At 42.7% G+C, this 19,385-nt stretch overlaps 1 protein-coding gene and 1 long non-coding RNA gene across 4 annotated transcripts in view; one reads left to right on the forward strand and one right to left on the reverse strand.

Moving 5' to 3' along the window:
- The window catches only part of LPCAT3 (lysophosphatidylcholine acyltransferase 3), a 42,762-nt gene that overhangs the window by 10,534 nt on the left and 12,843 nt on the right, over window positions 1-19,385 (reverse strand). The window lies entirely within an intron of this gene.
- Window positions 1,488-18,664, forward strand: LOC141408015 (uncharacterized). 2 transcript variants are annotated; one of them, XR_012419942.1, is made up of 3 exons: window positions 1,488-1,665; window positions 9,834-9,948; window positions 18,547-18,664. It is a non-coding gene; the product is annotated as an uncharacterized lncRNA (long non-coding RNA). The 2 variants fall into 2 exon arrangements; XR_012419943.1 differs by having other exon boundaries at window positions 9,854-9,948.

Below are 19,385 nucleotides of genomic sequence, written 5' to 3' on the forward strand. Positions count from 1 at the left end.
GGCTGAGGCAGGGGAATCACTTGACCCCGGGAGACGGAGGTTGCAGTGAGCTGAGACTGAGTCACTGCACTCCAGCCTGGTGACAGAGCGAGACTCTGTCTCAAAAAAAACACAAAAAAACAAAACGTTATACGTGTGGGCCGGGTGCAGCAGCTCACACCTGTACTACTTTGGGAGGCTTAGGAGGGTGGATCACCTGAGGTCAGGAGTTTGAGACAAGCCTGGCCAACATGGTGAAGCCCCGTCTCTAGTAAAAATACAAAAATTAGTCAGGCATGGTGGCAGGCACCTGTAATCCCAGCTACTTGGGAAGCTGAGGCAGAATTGCTTGAACCTGGGAGGCAGAGGTGGCAGTGAGCTGAGATCACGCCACTGCACTCCAGCTTGGGCAATTTTTTTTTTCTGTCTCAAAATAAATAAATAAATAAAATTTTATGAGGATTTTTGACTGTACAAGCGGTGGGCTCCCATAGGTCCTGTGCTGTTCAAGGGTCAACTGTAGTTAATTCTACCGATATCTTGTGGATTACCGGCTCATGTATTCATTGACCAAGTGTTTAGTAAATGCCTGCTATATGCCAGGTATTCTGTTTATGGAGCATGTAACTGAGAGGAGGTGGCATGTGATGGTTCATTTTCTAGCTGACTGAGATGATGGGATATAGGATCACTAGCTCAAGGGAGGTGGAGACGTCTATGATCCTTTCAGTCAGATGAATGAGCAAGAAAATAGGATCAAGTCTCATACATTTCATACGGGCAGAAATTTGGCAGAGATAGAACACCAGGTTAGCAGCAAATATTGCTAAGAACTAGAGCCAGGAACTAGATACTATATAGACTAAAAGTCAATGTCTTCAATCTTTTGCTTTATTTTTACTTTTTAAGTAATGGGGTATAAATAAAAATATAAAAGAGTAGATAATTATCTAGAGCACTCATAAGTTCTAGATGTCTAAGTTTATTAAAGACAAGCATGAAAACCCTTAACCATTTGGAATGCTTGAAATTAAAAAACACTACACATACTACTCTGCCTCTTTAACTTGAATCTAGTTTAACATTTTCTAGGTGTCTGGATCATAGCTATTCCAGAGTAATGTCATGATCGCTTTATGACGTTCTGAGGTATGTGAAATTATCTGCCTGACTCTAATAAGGCCTACACTGTCCTGAGTTCTGAGTTATTGTGTCCACTTCTTATAGCCTGTCTGTCCCTTTCCTTGCTACTCTGGGATTAATAGTCACCTCTTGAACTTCCGGGGTGCTTGGCAATAGTTCCTCTCCCTACTCCCAATTTACTGCAGGCCTTAAAAACCATTACCTTATTTTAAAGGTGTAAAAAAAAAGATTTTAAGACAAAAGCAGGGGGCTTGGGTGCTTTCCTTATGGACTTAGTGCACAGGCCTGGTAACATCTGTTCTGGCCACTGAGAGGTCTTGTGTGCTATTTCTTGCTTTCAGGTGCGTTTTGTGGGAGGGGACGTTGTTGAGTTCCAAACAGGTGAAGTATTGCACACTAGCAAACACATGACAAGAAGGTGGAGGAATTGGGAGAAAAATAAAAAGAATGCAGCAGGCCAGGTTACCAGGAACATTAAGACGGTGACAGAGAACAGCAAAGCCTGGAAGGAAGCCGCCGTGGAGAAGGAAGAACTGTGCTGGGGTGAGTTGCTGTGACAACCCAGGCTGATTTTGAGTGTGTAAACACCAAACCTTGCTCTTGGCTGCCGCTCAGCTCAGCTCAGCAGGCTTTGGAGCCTGGCTGCCCAGCCACCACTTCAGGGATGTGCTGTTTTTAGGGAGGGTGTGACCCTACAAGAGGTTTCTGGGCCTTAATGCTTTTTTATGGGAGCCAATGCTTAATATGGTGGCTACAGTTACCTGAAGAATCTATGAAAAATGACCGAAGCCCCTCCTGCTCACCCTCCCACTCATCAGAGTTGGCTTCTGTGGGTCTGAGTGGGAAGGACCTCCACTTTTAACAGCACGACACACGGCTTTGACAGCCCCACTAACATCCGGATGCAGGTCGCAGTACTCAGTCCTGAGGATAAAATTCTCGGCTTGGAGATTGGGGTTGATGCCTTGCCTTTATTAGCACCAGATGGGTTTGTAACAGACCAGAGGTTTGTAAGAACTTGTTTGGCAGCTCTGTAACTGTTCCTTCTTTTTGATTGTTTGTTTAAAGCAGGGCCTTCAGAAACTTATTAGCAGATGAAGGATGATGACGTTTAGTACACTCCAAACCTGAGGCTCTTCTACTAGAATGGGAGCTCTATAAGCCCTAATGCTAGGGGCATTCAAAATGCTGTGGTCTTTCAAGCAGCTGCTGGGATACATTTAATTTGCACCAGACCTCTTCAGGGGTTGTAGTCAAGCACAGGGAGTGGATAGAACTGTATTCTTCAGTCTCTGGACTTCACTCAGTTCCAAGTGCTGTTTGTGTCAGGGACCAGATCTATCACAACCTGCATTTCTAGCGGGAACGTTTTCTTATTTCCTGAACAATAGTTGTTGAGATTACTTATTAATCCTAAAGTTGCGAGGTTTCATCTGAAGAAACAGAAATGGGCTCTTTCCATTAAGTCTGGTAAATCTGGTTGGGAGTGGTGGCTCACGCCTGTAATCCCAACGCTTTGGGAGGCTGAGACGGGAGAATCACTTGAACCCAGGAGTTTGAGACCAGCCTGGGCAACAAAGCAAGACTCTGTCTCTACAAAAAATAAAAAAAAAATAGCTGGGTGGGGTGGGTGGCGCATGCCTGTAGTCCCAGCTACTTGAGAGGCTGAGGCAGGAGGATCACCTGAGTCTGGGGAGACAGAAGCGACAACAAGCTATGATGATGCCATTGCACTCCTGCCTGGGCAACAAAGTTGGTTTTTTTTGAGACTCTGTCTCAAAAAATAAAAATTAAAATAAATTGAGCACCCCAAACAACTTTTGTTAATGTGGAAACTACGTATCAATGTCTACTGTGTTAGAAAATAAGACTAAAGGCCAGGTGTGGTGGCTCACGCCTGTAATCCCAATACTTTGGGAGGCCGAGGTGGGTGGGTCACTTGAGGTCAGGAGTTTGAGACCAGCCTGGCCAACATGGTGAAACCCTGTCTCTACTAAAAAGACAAAAATCAGCCAGACATGGTGGCAGGCGCCTGTGATCCCAGCTACTTGGGAGGCTGAGGCAGAAGAATCGCTTGAACCCAGGAGGCAGGGGTTGCAGTGAGCTGAGATCACACCACTGTGCTCCAGGCTAGGCAACAGAGCGAGACTCCATATCAAAAAAAAAAAAAAAAAAAAAAAAAAAAAAAAAAAGAAAGAAAATAAAACTAAAAAAAAAAGTAAAAGATATGATTCAGTAAAAATATTAACAGTAAAACTACTACACATTAATATAAATAACACACTTTAAATGAAAACCACTATATTTCCCAACACAATCAAAGAAATAAAGCCATCTAATGAGAAGAATGGCATTGTTTTACATTTTCATAAATTTATGGCCTCTGTCTGACTTAATGGAAGATGGCTGGATTCTCAAATCTGCTTCTGCATTTAATCTGTTGTAATATGTTAGTTTGGTTAAAATAATACGAAGAAAATCTGGCTTTACACAGACAGAGAAAGTATCTGCATTTTCAGATAATTTTGGACATTCTTTAGCACTACATCAAAACTTGACAAGTAGTAGTATCTTAACAGTTAGGAACTTTTGTTATAATAAAATCCATTGGCTTCTCTTGCACTTTGAATGGATATTGTACCATGCATGACTTTGTAACATCACACATGGGTCACTGGAAAATACTGGTTCACTGTTATTAGGCAGATCTTCTAAATACTGACATATTTCATTAGAATACATATCAAAAAATCATATTCCTTAAATTTCACCATTGATTTCAGCAGAAAAGTCCTTATATACTGGCAAGTGGTCAAGCTCATGGGAGTGGATACAAGTTTTCCAAAATTCTAATTTTTACTTGAAAGTGTAGATTTTATCACTGGCTACAAATATTGTCATTTGTTTACCTTGAAGTGACAGGCTCACTTCATACAGTTTCAAAAGACTGTCTGCCAGATGCCTAAATCTAAATAACACCATAGTTTGTCCATCATTCTTTCAAGTAAAAATGGTGGTCAGTGAAAAAAGAAGCTGCTAAATCAATATGCAACTCAAATAATCGCCCAAATGCTTTTCCTTGTGACAACCACTGTACTCTACCAGTGTGCAGCAGAAGTGGTTAATGCATATTTCCTATTTCTTCAAACAAGGTTAAAAAGATGTACTCAGGACCAGGCATGGTGACCCATGCCTCCCAGCACTTTGGGAGGCCAAGACGGGTGGATCACTTGAGGTCAGGAGTTCCAGACCAGCCTGGCCAACATGGTGAAACCCCGTCTCTACTAAAAATACAAAAATTAGCCGGGTGTGGTGGTGTATACCAGTTTAAAAGAAGAAAAAGATTTATTCAAGGACTGACATTTGATAAAATTAACAATATGTAGCCTGGGCCACAAGGTGAAACCCCAACTCTAAAAAAAAAAAAAAAAAAAAAAAAATTAGCCAGGTGTGGTGGTGCACAGCTGTAGCCTCAGCTACTCAGGAGGCTGAGGTAGGATCACCTGAGCCCAGGAAGTTGAGGTGGCAGTGAACTGTGATGGTCCCACTGCACTCCAGCCTGGGTGAGACCCTGACTCAAAAAAAACCAGAAAAAATTTACCACTTCATCAAGGATTCTTAAGTGAAACTGGCTGTTTTGGTTGTGAGTGCATGGCAGTAAAGAATGCAGTGATCAGTACAGTTTGGTGCCAATGTCTTGCTTTGTGATAAGGCGCCAGCAGTTTCACCACCACCATTTTGCGACATCAGTGCAAGTGTTAACACAGTGAAAAGACAAATACATCTTAGTAGTATCATGAAAATAATTTTTACCCCAAAGAGATTCCTTAAAGAGGTCTCAGAACTTTTAGGAGTAGTCTGTGGACTGCATGCTAATATGGAATGATGTTTTGTTTGAATATTTTATCTTCTAATACCCAAATCCAGTAGTCTTTCCTTCCTCCCTAGTTTCCTTGACAGCCCTGCTGTGTTTTCATTCTTACTGAAACTTCTCTTTCACTGGTTTCATTAGTTTTGAATACAGTTATCTCTTGGTATCCATGAAGGATTGGTTCTAGCACTCCCAGCAAACACCACAGATGCTCAAGTCCCTTATATAATATGGTGTAGTATTGCATGTAACCTATACATATCTTCACATACACTTTAAATCATCTCTGGATTACTCATAATACCTAATATAATGTAAATGCTATTGAAAATAGCTGCTATATAGTATATTGTTTTTTTTTTTTTTTTTTTTTTTTTGAGACGGAGTCTCACGCTGTTGCCCAGGCTGGAGTGCAGTGGCGCGATCTCGGCTCACTGCAAGCTCCGCCTCCCGGGTTCCCGCCATTCTCCTGCCTCAGCCTCCTGAGTAGCTGGGACTACAGGCGCCCGCCACCGCGCCCGGCTAATTTTTTGTATTTTTAGTAGAGACGGGGTTTCACTGTGGTCTCGATCTCCTGACCTTGTGATCCGCCCGCCTCGGCCTCCCAAAGTGCTGGGATTACAGGCTTGAGCCACCGCGCCCGGCCTAGTATATTGTTTTTTATTTATATTTTTATTATTGTATTATTAGTTTAGAATCCATGAATGTGGAACCCACAAATACGGAGGGCTGACTATATACAGTTTCCTGGATTTTTTTCTACTGAGATATAATTTACCATAAAATTCACCCTTCAAAGTGTAAAATGTAATGTTTTTCAGTATATTCAAAAGGTTGTGGCCGGGTGTGGTGGCTCATGCCTATAATCCCAGCACTTTGGGAGCCCGAGGCGGGCAGATCACGAGGTCAGGAGATCAAGACCATCCTGGCCAACATGGTGAAACCCTGTCTCTACTAAAATACAAAAAATTAGCCGGGCGTGGTGGTGCGCGCCTGTAATCCCAGCTACTTCGGAGGCTGAGGCAGGAGAATTGCTTGAACCCAGGAGGCAGAGATTGCAGTGAGCTGAGATTACGCCTGGCAACAGAGCAAGACTCCGACTCAAAAGGAAAAAAAAAAAAAGGTTGTGCAACTATCCCCACTATCTATCTAATTTTAGAATATCTTCATCACCTCAAGTAGAAACCCCATACACGTTGGCAGTCATTTCCCATTCTCTCTTAACTCCCAGAGCCTGGCAACCATTAATCTACTTTATGTCTCTATAGATTTGCCTGTTCTAGGTGTTTCATATAAATGGAGTCATGCAATATGTAGACTTTTGTGTCTGGCTTATTTCACCTAGCATGTTTTCAAGGTTCATCCATGTTGTAGCATGTATCAGCACTTCATTCCTTTTTATGGCTGAATAATATTCCTTTGTATGGATACTCTGCATTTTTTTTTTTTTTTTAAACATTTAAAAACTTTTTTATAGACAAGGTCTCACTATGTTGCTCAGGCTGGTCTTGAATTCCTGAGCTCAAGTGATCTGTCCACCTCAGCTTCCCAAAGTGCTAGGATTGCAGGCATGAGCCACTACGCCCAGCCTGGATGCTCTGCATATGATCTACCCATTCATCATCAGTTGACGAACAATTGGGTTGTTTCCACTTTTCAGGCATTATGAAGAATACTGCTACAAACATTCATGCATTTTGCAGAGACAGGGTCTCACTATGTTGCCTAGGCTGGTCTTGAACTCCTGGCCTCAAATGATCCTCCTGCTTTGGCCTCCCAGAGTGCTGAAATTACAGGTATGAGCCCACGTACAAGTTTTTGTGTGAACATATATTTTTATGTTTTTAATTTTCTTGGGTATATACCTAGGAATGGATCTCCTGGAATTTTTCTTTTTCTTTCTTTCTTTTTTGTTTTTTTTTTTTTTTTTGAGACAGAGTCTCTCTCTGTTGTCCAGGCTGAAGTACAGTGGCATGATCTTGGCTCACTGCAACCTCCGCTTCCCAAGTTCAAGTGATTCTCCTGTCTCAGCCTCCTGAGGAGCTGGGATTACAGGTGTGCACCACCATGCCCAGCTAATTTTTGTATTTTCAGTAGAGATGGGGTTTCTCCATGTTGGCCAGGCTAATCTCGAACTCCTGACCTCAAGTGATCCACCTGCCTTGGCTTCCCAAAGTGCTAGGATTACAGGCGTGAGTCACTGGTCTATCGCCCACGCTGGAGTGCAGTGGCATGCTCACAGCTCACTGCAGCCTCAACTTTCTATGTTCAAGCGATCCTCCCACCTGAGCCTCCCTGACTACAGGTGTACACAGGACTGGCTAATTTCTTGTAGAGCTGGAGTTTCACCATGTTGCCCAGGCTGGTCTCGAACTCCTGAGCTCAAGCAATCTGCCCGCCTTGGCCTCCCAACACTTTGGGATTACAGGCATCAGTCACTGTGCTTGGCCAATGTTCACCCTTACTTTCTGTGCTTACTTCTGGCATGGGTTGGCTGACTACAATTTGAACAGACCCAACTTTCTGTCTCTTTCACCGAAGGCATTTTTTCTGGCTCCTAGATGTTGCTGACCTCCAGGATCCAGTCTTGGCCCTTCACTAGTCTTGCTACACTGCTTCTTGGAAACTCATCTACTCTCAAGTAACTTAATATAATCTTTATGCCAAAGACAGATCCACATCTTTAGTTCTAACTTCTTTAAGTTTCAGTTCCACATTTTCTACTTCTTGCAGGACAGTTGTAATTTGATATTTCATTACCATCTCAAACTTTGTATAACTAAGGCATAAATTTCTCCCTAAATCAGACTTCTCTGGGTTTTTTTAAAAAATTAACAGTGGTACCATTCTCCAGGTCACACAACATTAAAAAATGTGTTTTCCTGCCCAGGCGTGGTGGTTCCACGCCTGTAATCCCAGCACTTTGGGAGGCCAAGGCAGGTGGATCACCAGGTCAAGAGTTCGAGACCAGCCTGACCAACATGGTGAAACCCCATCTCTACTAAAAATACAAAAATTAGCTGGGCGTGGTGGTGCATGCCTGTAATCCCAGCTACTCAGGAGGCTGAGGCAAGAGAATTGCTTGAACCCAGGAGGCGGAGGTTGCAGTGAATCGAGATCATCCCACTGTACTCCAGCCTGGGCAACAGAGCCAGACTCCATCTCAAAAAAAAAAAAAAAAAAGTATTTTCCTTCTTCATATTGGTTCTCTGTATCTAGCCATGAAATAACTCTTAGGGATCTCACCCTTAAATCCTTGCAATGGCCTCCTACCTGATCTCTGCCTGCACCAAGTCTTCCCAGCAGTCTGGGGTCATATTCCTTCAGCTCCTGCTCAGAACCCATCAATAGCTCCCAGCTGACTACTCAAGAGTCAGCAATCCTGTCTGTTCTACCTTCAAAATAAATCCGAAATCTGATCACTTCTCTCCACCTCTACTGCTTCCCCTGGTCCGAGTTGCCACTATCTCTGGATTATTATCATTATTAATGCCATTATTATATTCAATGTATTATCATTATATAGTTGCCTCCTGATCAATCTCACCATTTCTGCCTTTGCCTCCCTTCAGTCTAGCCTTAATGAAGCATCTAGAGGGTTCTATTCCACTTAAGTCAGCAGGTCACTCCTCTGCTCAAAGCCCTTTCAAGGCCTCCATTCTCACTCAGATCAAAAGCCTGAGTGCAGCCAGCACCCGCAGTTCTGTCCCTCTGCCCAGGCCCCACTGTCCTCTGACTCACCTCTCAATCTGGCCTCCACCCTTCTGCTCCAGCCCCAAAGCCCTCCCTTCCTGGAATTTAGGCAGGTCCAGCCTTGGTGGCTTCACATGATAAATTCCTTGCCTGGAAGGCTCTTTCCACAGATAAGCTCAAGTCCTTCCTACACCTCAGGTCCTTTGCAAAATGTCACCATAAGTCCTCACTGATAACAGTGAGGACTTCCCTAACTATCTTATGTAGAACTGTATACAACACTACCCCTCCCCACCCTGTAGCCCTCCCCCATCACACACTTCTTGTTCTTCTTTCTTGCTTTTTCTATTTTTCCTCTCAGTACTTACTACCTTTTGACATACCATATATTTTACTTTTCAGTCTTTTAAAGCAGGGATTGTCATCTACTTTAGTCCCTACCATACCCCAGTGCTGAGTACAGTTCCTGGTACACGATATTTCTCAAAAAGTATTAGCTGAATGGCCGAAGGAATGAGTGAACAAGTGCTCTGTACTCTAGGCAGTCAATACAGTATTTATTAAGCACCCACTATGTGGTTAGCATTGCATTAGGCATTAGGGAGAATATGGTAGAATTTTAAGAGGTGCTTTCTGTTCTTAAGGAGCAAAATCAAACAATGATGTTCTATGCTAAGTGCTAACTGTATGGAATAGCCAATGTTGCAGAGGTTAAAGAGAAATCAATCTCGACCATAGTAGTCGGGAGGAGTAGTTCTTGAACAGAGGAGATGACGGCATTCCAAGGGAGGATAATGTAGTAAAGACACAGAGGTAGGAAAGAGCATGGGGCATTCATTCCAAGAGACTGGACTAATTTCAAGAGGGGAAAATACTGTAACAAAATGGATGGGAAAGTGAAAAACCAAGCAGAGTCTGAAACTGATAAATGGGAAAAAAAAAAAATCAATTGACCAGGTGTAGGATAAGGAAAAGGACAAATTAAAGATGTTTATGCCACTGATATAATGGCTTCATGTCTTCAAACCTTTTTGCTGGCACAGCTCCTAGAAGAATTTTGAAAAACTATATATCCTCCTTTCACATTTTAAAGTTGCCATCTAAACCTTGGTTTTTATTTCTTTATTTTTTTATTTTCTTGAGACAGTATCTCACTCTGTTGCACAGGCAGTACAGCAGCACAATCACAGCTCACGGCAGTTTCAACTTCCTGGATTCAAGTGATCCTCCTGCCTTAGCCTCCCAAGTAGCTAGGACTACAGGTATGTGCCACCATGCCCCCAAAACGACAGCAAATTGTGTGTGTGTGTGTGTGTGTTTTTCAAGACACAGTTTCACTCTGTTGCCCAGGCTGGAGTGCAGTGGTGCAATCTTGGCTCACTGCACTCTGCCTCCCAGGTTCAAGTGATTCTCCTGCCTCAGCCTCCCAAGTAGATGGGATTACAACTGTGTGTCACCACGCATGGCTGATTTTTTTTTTTTGAGACGGAGTTTCGCTCTTGCTGCCCAGGCTGGAGTGCAATGGCGTGATCTCAGCTCACCACAACCTCTGCCTCCTGGATTCAAGCAATTCGCCTGCCTTAGCCTCCCGAGTAGCTGGGATTACAGACATGTGCCACCATGCCTGGCTAATTTTGTATTTTTAGTAGAGACAGGGTTTCACCGTGTTGGTCAGGCTGGTCTCGAACTCCTGACCGCAGGTGATCCTCCTGCCTCGGCTTCCCAAAGTGCTGGGATTACAGGCAAGAGCCACCGTGCCTGGCCACATGGCTGATTTTTGTATTTTTAGTAGAATAGGGTTTCACCATGTTGGCCAGGCTGGTCTTGAACTCCTGACCTCAAGTGATCCACCTGCCTCAGCCTCCTAAAGTGCTGGGCATGAGCACCGTGCCTAGTCAGTGTGTGTGTTTTGAGGCAGGGTCTTGCTCTGTCACACAGGCTGGAGTGCAATGGTGCAGTCACGGCTCACTGCAGTCTTGACCTCCTGGGTTCAAGTGATCTTCCCATCTCAGACCTCTGAGTAGCTGAGACCACAGGAGCGTGCCAGCATGTCCAGATAATTTTTAAATTTTTTGTAGAGATAGCATCTTGCTATATTGCCCAGGCTGATCTTGAACTCCTGGGCTCAAGCAATCCTCCCGCCTCAGCCTGGAAAAGTGTTGGGATTACAGGTGTGAGCTGCTGTGTTTGGCTGTGTGTGTGCTTTTTAATGTCTATTGAAGGTGTGTTTTAAGTGCTTATGGCAGATGTCTGCCATGCAATCTAAATGGCAAACCAATCAGCTGGATCAGTCTTACTGACAACACACCTGGCCTGTCCCTCAACTTTTCTATTCTTTCACCAAAATGGAAGTTCCTTATGTTAGAGAGCTTCCAGAGAAAAGGAAGACAAAGAAAAATAGGAAGGAGGGTTAAGCTTTGCCTGACACTGTGTACTTAAGTGATGGGTAACTGATTAGGCTCAGTGCTTAGAACTTCGTATGAGATACAAAATCTCATTACTGACACACTCTGCCAGCTGGAAGAGCACTTGTAGATCATGGACATTGAGGTGGGGATATAGCCACCTTTGATCCTTTCTGTTCACTAGATTAAGCCTTGTTGCTAGTAAGGGCAGGAGCCAACATACCTTCCACACTCCAGCAATCCTGTACACCTTGGGCTGAGTCATATGCTAAACAGTTATCCATGAATACGGATTCTTAGAACTGAAGAATCACCTGCTCCAAACCCTTCATTAGGTAGATAAGAAACTAAGGCCGGAAGGGGATAACTGGCATGCCCAAGGTTAACAGAGCAGAGCTCAAATTAGAATCCACATCACCTGATTTCCATTCTACTGCTCTTGCCACATGCCTTGGCACTTGGCAGTGACCTGGGAGTGAATCACTAATAACCAGCTGTGTGCTCTTTTAAAGTTACAGCTCTATTATTCTTTGATTTCCAGATAACAATCTATGCTCCAGCACCTGTTTATAGACATAAGCATGCCCATTTTTATCTTTGCTTATCTTCCTATTGAAAAATATTCTAGAAGTTCATTTTAATGCTAAATTTAGGTGTACTTTCTTTGTTAATCTAATTCTCGGGCACTCCGTCCCCTTCAGCAGTTCATTTCTGAAAGTTATCTCCACCTGAATAGCTCAAGCATTTTGACAGCTGTGATACAGGACTCATGGAAACTGGGACAAGTGATCAAAAATGTCTGGTGGAGGAACAATAGAGGGGACATTTTAAAGGCAAGCTATTGGATGGTTGTTACTTGTGAGAAAGAAAGAAAAAGGGTTAGGTTAAGAAATGTTAGTTTTACTCTCTCAACCCAACCAAACAACCTAAACTTGACCTGTCCCAAAGGCCTTTAATTTCTCCATTTAAGCTGAGTGCTCTTAATAAGCAAGACTTCTCATGTATAGTGCTAGTGATTGATGTTATACACACCTGTTGGCTGACTGGTGAAACCTGCTGCAAAAACTAAAAATTATTCTATAAAAATGTATAGACAGAAAGCATGTTAAAGCTAAGAGGCCGTTGACTCATTTCTTTGTTTTAGTAGAGCAGGTGCAACAGATTGACTTTGAGGTACTTTAAGACATCTAAATGGCTTTACTAGCAAAGATAAAAATCACACTCCAGGTGCCTGTACTCAGGGCATTTTATCGCATTCTAATTCTTTGTAAATTAGTAAATCCCCTGGTGGCAACTTCTAGCCAGATTATCTGGGCTTTGGAATCAGAATGATCTAGTTTAAAATTTAGCTCTGCAGCTTGGGCAAATTACTTACATTCTTTTTTTTTTTTTGAGACAGAGTCTCGCTCTGTTCCTCAGGCTGGAGTGCAGTGACGCAGTCTTGGCTCACTGAAACCTCTGCCTCTCAGGTTCAAGCGATTCTCCTGCCTCGGCCTCCCAAGTAGCTGGGACTACAGGCGTGTACCACCATGCCAGGCTAATTTTTGTACTTTTGGTAGAGACAGGGTTTCACCATGTTGGCCAGGCTGGTCTTGAACTCCTGACCTCGGGTGATCCGCCCGCCTCAGTCTCCTAAAGTGCTGGGATTATAGGTGTGAGCCACCGTGCCCAGCCTACTTACATTCATTAAACCTCAATTTCTTCATCTGTGAAATAGGGAAAATACCAGCCATCTTGCAGGGCTGCTGTGCAGCTTAAAAGTGAAACTATTTGGCCAGGTGCGGTAGCTCATGCCTGTAAACCCAGCACTTTGGGAGGCCGAGGCAGGCGGATCACGAAGTCAGGAGATTGAAACCATCCTGGCTAACACAGTGAAACCCCGTCTCTACTAAAAATACAAAAAAAAAAAAAAAAAAAAAAAAAAAAAAAAAAAAAAAAAAGGCCGGGCATGGTGGCAGGTGCCTGTAGTCCCAGCTACTCGGGAGGCTGATGCAGGAGAATGGCGTGAACCCAGGAGGCGGAGCTTGCAGTGAGCTGAGATCGTGCCGCTGCACTTCAGCCTGGGCAACAGAGTGGGACTCCATCTCAAAAACAAAAAGCGAAAATATTTGCAAAAGCAGCATGCATGTACTTCCTTCAGGCCACTTAAAATACTTATGCATGTCTAAATATTTTATATAAGCATACCTACACCTAACTTCTTAAAAACTGAGTATTCTTTTAATGGATTTTAAGATATAAAATCTCAGGTTCAGAAATTTGAGCCACCTAGGGGTGAGAAATTTTAGCCTTTGCCCGCTTAAAACTGACTTAACTAAATTCAATCTATAGAAAGTAAAAAATAAAGGTCTGTAAATGTACCCAGTACTCCCAGGAAGAAGCATATTTGCCATGAAGCTAAAAAAGCTTCGGTTTCACTCCCCTTCCAAGGCTCTGGGTGGGGTGGGGGCGGGAGCTAGCAACGTGCTCACATGGTCATATATTTTTGTAAAACTTATAGAAGATATTTTTGTATTCTTTTTCTTAAAGAAGGTATCCAAGATTGTATAAGCTTCAGATCCCAGAAATCCTAGATTTAAAAAAAATAATCAACCATCACCCCAACAAAATTAGGCATATGCCTGAAAACTCTGCTTCTCCTGCCAGAATTCTGCGGACAGGGGCTGCATCCAAGGTGTTCCTAATAATAGGCAGAGTCCCCACATTAGTTCCGGTGGGGCTTTTGGGAAGGGTTGTTTGGTGCAGTGTTGGTGTTGGTAGGATCCTGGCTGTGAGGCTGAGGCAGGCCCGAGGAGGGCTGGGGCTGACAGGTAGGCAGAGTCAGCTGGGATGTGAGGTGCAAGGGGTGGTACTTCCGAAACAAACTTTGAAGAGAAGAGGCAGCAAGACTGCGAGTCTGGACTTTGTGATACATTGTCACCCCTAGTTTAGTATGCCTGGCTAGGGAGTGTGCGTGGCTAAGGAGAATCACGCAGCATAGAACCCCTCTTCCTTTTTCACTAACATTTTTCTGTATAGTGGTTGAAACCCAGTGTTCAAGAGACTGCATGACATTGGAAAAGAAGGGGAGGAGAAAAAGAGCCCATATGAGGCAAGAAGAGAATGCAGCCAGAATTGGGGCAGGCAGGGAAAGGAAGGGAGTGAGATGTGGGAGTCGGGGGGAGTTGAGGTAACCTGCATTTTATATGCTAAAGCTATGTATTTTAGATGCAGGGGCAACTGTTTTGGTCCAGGAGTGGAAAGGATTGTAGAAGCAATCTAGCACAGCTGTTTCTCACTTGGGACAACTGAAGCCCCTCAGAGGCACAGACGGAGGAGTGGGGAGCGGCCAGGCCAGGCCAGGACTCAGCCCCCAGCTCTTCTCAGGCTGTCTGATTCCTTCTGATCTTTCTCTCCTGCCCTCTCTGTTATTGTTTCCTCCTGTTCTTACCCTTATATACACTTGAAGTTTTATCCCCATTTTTTATGCTTATGGGATTGTATACTTTCTGGTTCTCTCTCAAATAAGTCCAACCAGTATGTGGTAACCCATCTCCTCCCACTTCATTTGTGGCACTGGTTTGCAGTGGACAAAAGGTCCTCGACTCCTCTTCTAACCTAATCTGGACTGGGTTGTCCAAAGGTTGCCCTGCCACACTGCCAAGTGACTAATTTTCTCTCTAACCCCTCCAAACACTTATCATGATAATTTCTCTTGTCTTTAGAGTTGCCAAATCTAACCTCTGTGACTACAAACGTGGTGAGACTTTTTCTCAGGAGTTTCAGCAAATGAAACAATAAACTCTTTTTTACCCTGCTAAGATTCTAAAGATAACCATGAGAATACTCCTAATTGTCCTTATAAATTTGAATAAGTGTGGTTGTTGGGTTCTCTCACCCTTTCTATAGCCCTTCAAAAGAAAATACAAGTTTGAATTCTATAAAAATATTTTTCTGGCTGGGCACAGTGGCTCACGCCTGTAATCTCAACACTTTGGGAGGCGGAGGCTGGTGGATCACAAGGTCAGGAATTCGAGACCAGCCTGGCCAACATGGTGAAACCCCGTCTCTACTAAAAATACAAAAGTTAGCCGGGCGTGGTGGCAGGTGCCTGTAATCCCAGCTGCTCAGGAGGCTGAGGCAGGAGAATCACTTGAAACCGGAAGGCAGAGGTTGCAGTGAGCCGAGATCGTGCCATTGCACTCCAGCCTGGACAAAAGAGTGAAACTCCGTCTCAAAAAAAAAAAAAGAAAAAACAAATTTTCTAATATTTGTGGAATGCACTGTCTTATATACCAACATATATTTGTAGCATTTTTTTCCTTCAGAGTATGAAGAAATAAGTAAAAATGGGCAAAGCATAAATGACAAATAATGGATTTTGTTAAGTCCTACGTGTCACTTTAAGAACTTGAAACTGGCTCAAATAAAAACCATTTTATTTGGTTATTAAAATTAGACTTAAAAACTTTAAGATTTTAAGTTATCTTAAAATATCTTATCCTACAAGATTTTAGAGGCAATGTAGTACAAAAAGCTCTTCCTTCTCTCTGAAGAATTTATTGAGTGCTTTGGGAGTAGGGTGGGTTTTTTTTTTTTTTTTAACATGTTTGATTCAATTAAGCAAAAATATTGTTTCATGTCCCACTGAACTGAATACATTCTACTGTCCATTGGTTCTCAATGTTCACTTATTTATTTTATTTTATTTTAGTAGAGACTGGGTCTCACTGTGTTGTCCAGGTTGGGTTTTCAATTTTTATGTCTACTACAGTGTGCTAAATACAACTGAGTTTCACAAGCCATTTTTCCCACTTCTGTACATTGCACTGGTCTCAACCTGTATCATGCATAAGAATTACCTAGGATGCTTATTAAAAATGCAGATTCCCAATTCCTGAAGGGAGGTCATGCCTTGGCATCTGACTTAGAGAATCAGTGCTGTACAGAAAGTATGAGACTGGTTCATATCAAAGAATGTTGTCAAACTCTACACTATATTTGTTAACATACAGAAAACCCATTTTATGGCTAAAAATAATCATTTTACTACTACTAAGCTTCATTATTAGTAGATGGAGTTTGTTTTAAAGGGTCATTTTTCACAAAGAAAAATTTGTTTTGTCTTTTAACACTTCAGGACTGTTACTTCATAGGTTATTCGGGACAGAGAACAATAGTGGGCTACTCTCAAACGTGCTCTGGAGTTTCAGACTAGCAGCTGACATTTTCGGGGACCTTTCTTTAAGCTTGACATTGTAAACACTTTGTATGTATTAACTCACTTAATCCTCAAAACAACCTTGATGAGTGGGTATCCTTATCTTACAGAAGAGGAAGCTGAAGCACAGACAGGGTTAGTGACTTACCTAAGGTCACAATGCTGGAAGGTGGCCGAGCTGGAATTTGAACCCAGACAGCGTGTGGGTTCCGAGTGTTTTTGTTTTTGACTACTCTGCTATATGACCTCTCTAGTTTTCAGTATTCATATTAGCACCTCAGCCTACCCTAGATGGCTACGAATCCCATACATACCTGTATACACACATACCCAGGGTCCTTCATGAAATCTGAAACTTCGGGTGTTCAATTTGACTTTTTTTTTTTTTTTTTTTTGAGACGGAGTCTCGCTCTGCCGCCCAGGCTGGAGTGCAGTGGCCGGATCTCAGCTCACTGCAAGCTCCGCCTCCCGGGTTTACGCCATTCTCCTGCCTCAGCCTCCCGAGTAGCTGGGACTACAGGCGCCCGCCACCTCGCCCGGCTAGTTTTTTTTTTTGTATTTTTTAGTAGAGACGGGGTTTCACCGTGTTAGCCAGGATGGTCTCAATCTCCTGACCTCGTGATCCGCCCGTCTCGGCCTCCCAAAGTGCTGGGATTACAGGCTTGAGCCACCGCGCCCGGCCTCAATTTGACTTTATAGAACCTTCTACCTCTCCTGGCTGATAGAATCTCTTACTCATTTCACAAATTAAACTTCCTGTAACACTACGTTAAACATGTCACCCCTGCTCAAAATACTCTGGTGGCTTCCCATCTACAAGATGAACGCCAGCTTCTTTAGCTTGCCATTCAAAGTCCTTCACAATCTGTCTTTCCAGTCTTACCGTTTCTTCTATCCCTACTTGCACCCAAAGCATTTTTTTTCTTTGATCATGCAGAGTCCTTCTTTTTTTAAGTGTACAATTCAGTGGATTTTAGTATATTCCGTGTTATGCAACCATTTCCACTATCTAACGCCAGAATATTTTCATCTCTGCTATCTAATGCCAGAACATTAGAAACCGTGTACCGCATAGCGGTCATTCCCAATTCACCCTTCCTCTTATCCCCTAGCAACCACCAATCTATTTTCTGTCTTTATGAATTAGCTTATTCTGGGTATTTCATATAAATGGAATCAGACAATATGTGGCCATTTGTGTCTGGCTTGTTTCATGTAGTGAGTTCTCAAGGTTCATCTGTGTCTCAGCATGTTGTCAGGATTTCATTGTTTTCTTATGGCTGAATTAACATTCCATTGTATGCATATAACATTTTGTTTACTCATTCAATTTGTCCCAACTGGTGGACAGCTTGGTTGTTTCCACTTTTGGCTGTTATGATAAAGCTATGAACATTTGCGTACAAGTTTTTGCGTGAATGTATGCTTTCAGTTCCCTTGGGTATAACCCTAGGAATGGAATTGCTGCGTCATACGGTAGCTGTGAACTTTTTGAGGAACTGCCAAACGATTTTCCACAAGTGGCTGCACCATTTTACATTCCCACCAGCAATCCATGAGGGTTCCAATTTCTCCGTATCTTCACCAACACCTGTGTGTGCTTTTTTGATTATTGCCATCCTAGTAGGTATGAAGTGATATTTTACTGTGGTTTTGATTTGCATTTCCCTAATGACTAAAGATATTGAACAGCTTTTCACGAGCTTATTGGCCATGTATATGTCTTTTTTAGAGAACTGTCTATTCATATCCATTCTGTAAATTGGGTTATCTTTTTATTGTTGAGTTCTAAGAGTTCTTTAAACATATGAATACTAGACTCATGATTTACAAATATTTTCTCCTATTCTGTGGGATAGCTTTTTACCTTTTTGATAGTATCCGTTGATGCACAAAAGCTTTTAATTTTGATGAAGTCCAATTTATCACTGATCATACCAGCTGGAAATCTACTTTTTTCTACATCAGCATCTCAATATTACTTGATGATTTGGGGAGAATTTTTGAAATATAAAAATAATACACATAAAATTTTGATATAAAACAAGAGGGCCAAGACTTGAAGAAATCTGGAGCTTCTGGTGAGACGATGACCTGGGTCCCAATGATTACTATTAGGATCTTAATGTACTTAGTGGAAAGGCTGAGAGGCGCTGGCCTATGGAAGGCACTCCTACAGTGAACCTAAACTGATGTTGGTCAGTTTACTTGGGAAGGTGACCATATGTGTTTTTTGTTTATTTGTTTTCTCCCAGGCTATAGTACAGTGGCATGATCGTGGCTCCCTGCACCTTCTGTCTTCCAGGTTCAAGCAACTCTCCTGCCTCAGCCTCCTGAGTAGCTGGGATTACAGGTGTGTGCTACCACGCCCAGTTAGTTTTTGTATTTTTAGTAGAGATGGGGTTTCACCATGTTGCCCAGGGTGGTCTCCAACTCCTGACCTCAAATGATTTGCCCACCTTGGCCTCCCAAAGTGTTGGGATTACAGGCGTGAGCCATGGTGCCTGGCCGACAGTATACATTTTAAAAATAAATGTATGCTATCTAGGAGTTCCCATGTTTTGCTATTATTTCCTATTCTTTCAGAACACCAATGGTCAATGAAGAATTAAAAGTGAAGTCAGATTATCCTTTAGCTAAAGAATGGGGATTTCTAGTAGTATGGTTCAGTATTTTTGGTCAGGGCCCCATATGTTTGTACTCCAACTTTAATCAATCTTTTCCACTTCTGTCTGAGGGATATGCTGAGGAACTTTATGGGTACTATTTCAGTTGGCCTCTGCTGGCTTATAAACAGGAGTTGATATTTAGGGACAGTAATCCAGAGTAGTGTCCAAGTCCATCTTAATTTAGAATTGCTACCACAGCAGAAATTGGAAACCTTGAGAGTTATAAGCCATTTACCACATCTACATGGATGCCACTTCTCCTTAAAGCATATACAAATATATAGAGATCAGAACTTTAACCTTCTGGGATCTAATATCTTCCTAAGATTTGCATACAGTATGTACACATGGATCTGCTATGATAGCAAATTCTTTTTTTTTGAGACGGAGTTTTTGCTCTTGTTGCCCAGGTTGGAGTGCAATGG

Source organism: Macaca fascicularis, chromosome 11, assembly GCF_037993035.2.
Source record: "Macaca fascicularis isolate 582-1 chromosome 11, T2T-MFA8v1.1".
NCBI lineage: Eukaryota > Metazoa > Chordata > Mammalia > Primates > Cercopithecidae > Macaca > Macaca fascicularis.